The sequence below is a fragment of the Penaeus vannamei genome, chromosome 38 (genome assembly GCF_042767895.1).
Source record: "Penaeus vannamei isolate JL-2024 chromosome 38, ASM4276789v1, whole genome shotgun sequence".
Lineage (NCBI taxonomy): Eukaryota > Metazoa > Arthropoda > Malacostraca > Decapoda > Penaeidae > Penaeus > Penaeus vannamei.
In genome coordinates this window covers 12,116,499-12,123,998 of record NC_091586.1, presented here as the reverse complement: position 1 = coordinate 12,123,998, position 7,500 = coordinate 12,116,499, and positions in this window count along the sequence as shown.

The following is a 7,500-nucleotide window of genomic DNA, read 5'->3' as shown; positions in this document are numbered from 1 at the left end:
ACAAATGCATTTAGAGTGCTAGGGACGTTGACTCAAACAAAGAAGCTGTTATTCAAAAGAAGCCAGATAACGTGAAGCTTCGCCTCCGTGCGCGTCGGAATGTGATATTGGGTACAGAGTCACATGACCCAGATATTTAGAATAATAACGTCTGTTTACTTGCATTCTCTCTTTCATCCGTTGTCTAGAAACATTGCTCGAAATGAATTCCAGGCAAAGAGAAAAATGCGAGAGAGCGTTTCGACCATCTGTCTAACAAGGAGGTTATGTGTATCATCAGCGTGTGCCTTCAGGAGGTTCTCGGCGGTTGTGAAAGATGCGATTTTTTGTTATGAGGCGTATTATGTTTGCTTAATGCGCATATGACTATGTGTATTTTCTCTCTCTCCTGCATGCGAAGGAATGTCAGTCTGCAAGCAATAACTGCACCCTTACATGCCCCGCTCCAGCATATCGCCGCGTGGTTTCCGCGCCGCCCGAGTGAAACGAGTACTTTAATTTTCCAATATCTGTTGACTCGATACCGTAGTCTCTCCTTTCGCCAGACACGCCGGCCCAGAATTAATATTTCGGAATCCTTTTTTACACACAGGGTTATGTTTTCCATCACAGGATTCCCTCTCCCCTGGGGTAATATGAAAAGTAACAGAACACGAGGTAAGAGTCGACCCGCATGGTGCAGGGCGGGCGAAGCGACCATGAATGCGAGTCTGGGCGAAGGAGAGGCTGAAAAGCAGCGTCCTAAAAGGAGAGGGTTGGCTTGAAGAGCAAGTTCCGGCGGCTTAAGCCTGCTCCCGATGACCTCTTCCCAGGAGAGCGCTGACGAAGCCAGCTTTCCGGACAATGACACGGGTAATACGCATCCATAAGAAACATTTGTATAGAAAAGGTCGAGTAAACTAGGAGAAAAATGGTTTCACGTAAAACCGGCTGAGTGTTGCATTATGTGAGAAGGTTTACCTTAAAAGCTGGCATTTGTATTCATACAAACCTGTTTTAAATAACGGCATGAATGTTAATAGGAGATTCATGTGCCAGGTTGATGCATTGTGCGAACTGAAATCGAATATACAACTGCACTTACTTTATGCACTCCATGTTGAATTGTCTGTTTATTTTAACTCTAACAACGAAATTCGTCTATATAACTTGTACTATCTGTTCAAAAAGAAAAAAAAATGCATGTGTACGTCAGTGAGTCTGTGTGTGTCTGTGTCTGTGTGTGTGTGTATGTGTTTGTGTGTGTGTGTGTGTGTGCGAAAAATATAATCAATATTACAACGATACCGACTTAACTGGAGGAAAGAATTTAAGAAATAACAACGTGCTTCACATCGTCTACCAATTACGGCCTATCAAAAGACTCACCTGTCTGCCCAAACCACTAGCGTCGCGGAGAAGAAAAAGGCGCATAAAAAGGGGAAGGTATTAGGTTCCCTCGTCCCTTGAAGTTCCCCTCACGCCGCCTCACCTTCACTCAACCCGACAAGAACTCGCGGGCTCGATGAGTAACCCTGGAATAGAGGGACTGATTTCGCGGACCCTGCTCGCCGGAACTGCCTTCCTCCTTCCTCCTTATTCCTTCCTGCTTCCTCCGCCCTCCTTCCTTTCTCTTTCCTTCGTAATCCTTCTTCCTTCCTCCTATCTCTTTCTTCCTTCTTCTTTTCTCCTTCCTCCTATCTCTTCCTTCTTCCTCCTCCCCCCTTCTACCTCTTCCTTCCTCCTCCTCCCCCCTTCTTCCTTCCTCCTACCTCTTTCTTCCTTCTTCCTTCCTCCTACCCCCTTCTTCCTTCCTCCTACCTCTTTCTTCCTTCTTCCTCCTTCCCCCTTCTTCCTTCCTCCTACCTCTTTCTTCCTTCTTCCTCCTTCCCTCTTCTTCCTTCCTCCTTCTTCCTTCCTCCTACATCTTTCTTCCTTCTTCCTCCTACCTCTTTCTTCCTTCTTCCTCCTTCCCCCTTTTTCCTTCCTCCTATTTTCTGCTTCTCTCCTTCCCCCATACCTGTAGGTCTCTCTTCTCCTCTACCTTCTCTTCTGACTTTTATTCTATTTTCTGCTTCTCTCCTTCCATCTTACTCTGGGCTTCTCCTATCTTTATTTCCGTTCCTTCTATCGTTACTTCTCTCAATCCTTCTTTAATATTCTTTTCTACTTCTCTCCTTCCTCCTTTCTCTGGGTTTCTCTGCTTCTCCTTCTCTGCCTCCTTCTGTTTCTTCTTATATTTCATTTTCTGCTTCTCTCCTTCCATCATCTAGGTCTCTCCTTTCTTCCCTTCATTCTCTCATTCCCTTCCTTCGTCATTTTCTCTTCCCCTGGGTCTCTCCTTTCTTCCTTTCCATTCCTCTATCGTTACTTCTCCCATTCCTTCTTTAATTTTCTTTTCTAGTTCTCTCTCTCCATCCTCTAGGTCTCTCCTTTCTTCCCTTCATTCTCTCATTTCCTTCCTTCCTCATTTCCTCTTCCTCTGGGTCTCTCCTGTTATTCTCCTCTGCTGCACCCTTCCGTCTCTCACGCCCCTCTTCCTTCCCTCTTCTTGGAGTGTCTCTTCTTTCTGCCTTGCCTTTCTCCTTCTGCCTGTTATTCTTAACCCTTCTCGTTCCCTCTCCATTTTCCTTCTGTATTCCTGTATTCTCTAGTTTGTTTCCTTTTCCTCCCTTTCTTAGTCTTTCATTTGATTTTTTTCCCAACTTCACTCAATCTTTCCTTCCTTTTCTTTCAGCTCTTTCCTTCGCTCCCCTTCTCCCTTCCTCCATCCTTCCTTCTCCTTCTCCCTTACTCCTTCCTTCGGTCTCCTTCTCCCTTTCTACTTCCTTCCCTCCCCTTCTCCCTTCCCTCTCCTCCTTCCTTCTTCTTTACTTCTTTCTGTTTCCGTCCGTCCCTTGCATCTATCATCCTATTCCCCCTTTTCCTTCCCATCTCCCTTTCTTCCTTCTTTCCTTTCTCTCTCCCTCTTTTCTTTTTCTCTGTCTACCCCCCCCCCCCTTCCTTCCTCCCCCCCCCCCCCTGACGGCGCTCATCATCCAACGGGGAAATGGCCTTTTTAGGGTACTTTTTTGAGCTGCCTCCGGATTTTCGGGAATGTTTTTTCACCCGTCTCCGAATTTTTGGGAATGTTTTCCCCTCGTCTATGGATTTTAGGGCATATCTTACCCCATTTCCGAATATTTGGATAGGCTTTTGATGTCTTTTTTTTCTTTCTTTCTTTTTTTTTTTCTTTTTTCAAGGTGACTGATTCCTTGGCAAGAGCTTCGTTAAGACCCTGTAGAGATTCTTTGATTATCAAGTTTTATACCCTTCTTCTAAAATATTTACTTTATTTGTAAATCGATAGAGTAAACGGATTCAGAAAAAGTAGCGAAAAAAGAAGATGAAGATGATAACGGAGAAGAAGGAAGAGGAGAAGAAAATTAAGATAAAAAGAGGAAGGCGAAGAAGAAATCCAAAAAGAAAATAAAGAAGGAAAAGGGAGATGAAGATGAGAAGAAGAAGCTGGAGGAGGAGAAAAAGAAGAAGGGAGAGGGAGATGAGAAGAAGTTGGAAGAAGAGGAAAAGAAGAATAAGACGAAGAAGCATCTGATATTCCAATTCGCCTGAAGCTCTTTTTCTGTCGTCAGAGGAGTATCTTGACATATTCCAGAACCTCGGATTTATGGGTCGGTTTTTTGAAACCCGGATTTATGGGCATGTGTGGAGAAGTTCCCGGATTTCTTGGGTCCCTTGTTTGGGGTCGAAATGGCGAAAGAGTTCAAGTTACTCCCTTCTCCCTTCCCCTTGCCGAGAGTCTCTCCTATTATTCCTTTCCTGTTTTCCCTTCTTTCTTTCTTTAACTTTCGCTTCCACATTTATTTGCACCCTCTCTTCATTTCTTCCCTCCTCATTCTACTTCTATTCCCCCCTTCATTCTCACCCTCCCTCCTTCCTTCTCTCCCGGCCTCCCACCAACTCCCTCCTTCCCTCCCAGTCTCTCTCCACCCTTCCCCTCCGCAGCCTCGCAGATTGGCGGTGTTCTCTCCCCCGCTTCCGCCCGCCGAACAAAACCGCTTTATATAAATTCGTATTCCCGACAAGGTTCATCCTCTTGCAGCGGTATGATGAGATTCCTCGAGCTGCGCGCTTGGAATGCTTAAGGAACAGGCCTTCTTTTACCCTCAATTTTCCAGATCTTCTTGATAAGATTAGATTGTAAATCTGCCGTATTTACTTTTATGTTTCCGCAAGCCTCTCCTTGCTCCGGCAATTTTTAATGAATTTTCGCGATATTTCTTGCGTTTGTATACCCGGCTCTTCCAAATTGCGTTTTCTGGGTATCAAGAGATGGAAATTTTGATGTGTGGGTTATTGCAGAATATCTGGTTTTATTAGCATTATATACATAATCGGCGTCATCGAAATGGTGGATCCAGTTGTGTTGTTGCTATCATCATCTTTGTTTGCTTTAATTACGGTCATCATTAATTAAGGCTCATCTCTTTTATTGGTCATGAAATTGTTATTATAGTTATCATATCGTTAATATTATTATAATGTTAATGATAATGGTAATGATATTAATTATAGCAGTGGTGATGACCATGATAATAACAGCAAAAATAAAATTTTTATTGATGTTCATACAGTAATAATATTAATAGTAAATATGATAATGATATAATGATAGTGATAGTGATGATAATGATGATGATTATAATGAAGATAATAATTGTGATGATAATAATAACAGCAACAACAATAAGAATTATAATAAAATAATGATGGTAATAATGATAATGATGATTATAATGATAACAACAATGATAATAATCTCCATGATGGTAAAGAGAATAATAATGATACTGATGCTAATGATAATAACAATTGCAATGATATTAATAACAATAATAATAAAGAAAATAAAAATGATACTGATAATATAAATGATGATGATGATGACGATAATAGTAATAATAATAACGATAATAATAACTATTATTATAATAATAATAATAACAATAATAATGATAATGATAATAATAATGATAATAACAAAATAATAGTAATAATGACAACAATAATATCAGTAATAATAATGATAATAATATCAATAATTATTATAACAGAAACAATAACAATAATGATAATTATAATCATTATCATCATATCATCATAATAATAATCAAAATAATAATCATAATAATATATAATAATAAAGATAGCAATAGTAATGATAATGATTATAATAATTATGATAACAACAATGATAATCGTAATAATAATGATAATAGTAATAATAACAATAATAAGAAAGATAATGATAGAAATGATGATGAAAAAATATTGTAATAATGATAATTACAATAGTGATAATGATAATAATAATTACTATGATAATAAGATAATAATGATAATAACATCAACAATAAAAAAAATACTAACAATACAAATAAAAACGAATATTAAATGTTAATAACAAAAGAAAAAAATACAAATTCCAGTGAACACTACTTTTGATATTGCAGCAGTGAATATTAACAACAGAGGGCCCTTCATTGGCAGTCATCTATAAATGCAATTGAGTTATATTACAATTTTTAATTATAATCAATATGGATGGACAACACTCTACCGTATTGATGTTACAAGAGGAAAAAAATACAATATGCACAAATTAAACTAGAAGTGAAAGAGCAATTTGGAAATCCTTCTTGATTTCATCTTCATGGCCGGAAGGGAAAGAGGAGAGGAGAGAGAATAAGAGAGAGAGAGGAGAAGCAACAAGGCAGACGCAGGACAGGTATGGACAGGTGAACGAAAGCAAAGGAGAAAAACAGTTGTTCTTATCATTTTGATCATTGTTGTTATTATTATTTATAGAATATCATTACGATTATTATAAACATCATTATTATCATTATTACTATCATTGTTACATCACTTTGGATATTTGCATCATGGGAAGCATAATTACTGCTATTATCATTATCATTACTGTTATTGAAGTTATCACAGATATTACTCTAACGTAACCCCTGTCATTATCATTATTGTTTTTCTTAATATTTTTGTTTTTATTTTTTATTATTGTTCTTAGTACTAGTAGTATTATTACGATAATGATAATATTAATAGTTATTACATTTACTGGTTACTATTATCCTTATTATTATCAGTATTATCATTATCAGTATTGCTATAATTGTTAGTATTGTTATATTGAAAATAATCAATGATTATTAGTATCATGATAAATATTGTTTTTCCTATACTTTTATCACTAAAATTATTACTAATACCATTAATATTGTTACTATTATCTTTATTATCATTTCTATTACTTCTATTCTTATCATTGGTATTGCCTTACATGTCATTATCATGATTGTTATTGTTATTGTTATTTTCATTATTAGTAGTAGTATTGTTATCTTTACCCTCATTACGTCAGTAATGCTAGTTGTTATGATCAACGGTATTATCATTATTTCTATATTCATAATTTTTATTATCATCGTCATTGTTATTAGCATTATTACTACAGTTATCGTAATCATTATTATTATTACTATTATTATTATTAATTTATTATCATCTTATTTTTTCTTTCTTTCTTTTTTTTTGTTACTATTACCATTGTAATTTTTATTACCATCATCATTATAATTATTACAATTGTTATCAATATTATTATTATCATAAATTATCATTTGTTAACAGCAATAATAATAGGAATGACCGAGATAATGTTGATATTATTATCTTCGTTATTCTCATTGTGATTATGAAAATTACCATAATTATTGTTATTCCGTCATTATAACCGTTAATGCATTCAAAATTATATTATTCTCAATATTATTTTCATAGTCTGTGCCACCATCATTATCATTGTGACTATCGTTATTATTTCGAATATTAGTATCACTTACTATGAAGGTTTTCATTACTGATATTGTTAAGAATATTATTACTATTATTTTTATTGCTTGTCATTATCATTGTTTTTACTTTTGTTGTTATCATTATCATTATTATCATCATTACTACTGTTATCATTCATATTATCATTACCACCATTGTTGTTATCATTATCATCATCATCATCATCATTATCATTATTGTCATCATTAATATCATGACTATTATTTTTATCATTATCAAAATAACAAATATCTATTCAATGTTATAATTATCATCAATCTTATTGTTACCTTTATTTCAATTATTACTACAATCATCTTTATCGTTACTATCTAATTTTACATGATTATAATTAATATTATCACAAACCTTACGTTCCCTATAAAAAGGAGCAGTCTCACCATCATCATAACGCGATATAAAACATTATGAAGAATGAATTTCGAATCATGATATCCGGTACAAAAAAAAAGTGAATGACTCTGCCGTAATCATTGTAATTGGTGTTATTGTTGCAATTAAACCCTTTTATGACTATCATCCTGCTCGCTCCATGATCAGTTTTATTTGAGTTAGGTTTGTCAATTGATATCGTTGTTGGGTTAATGC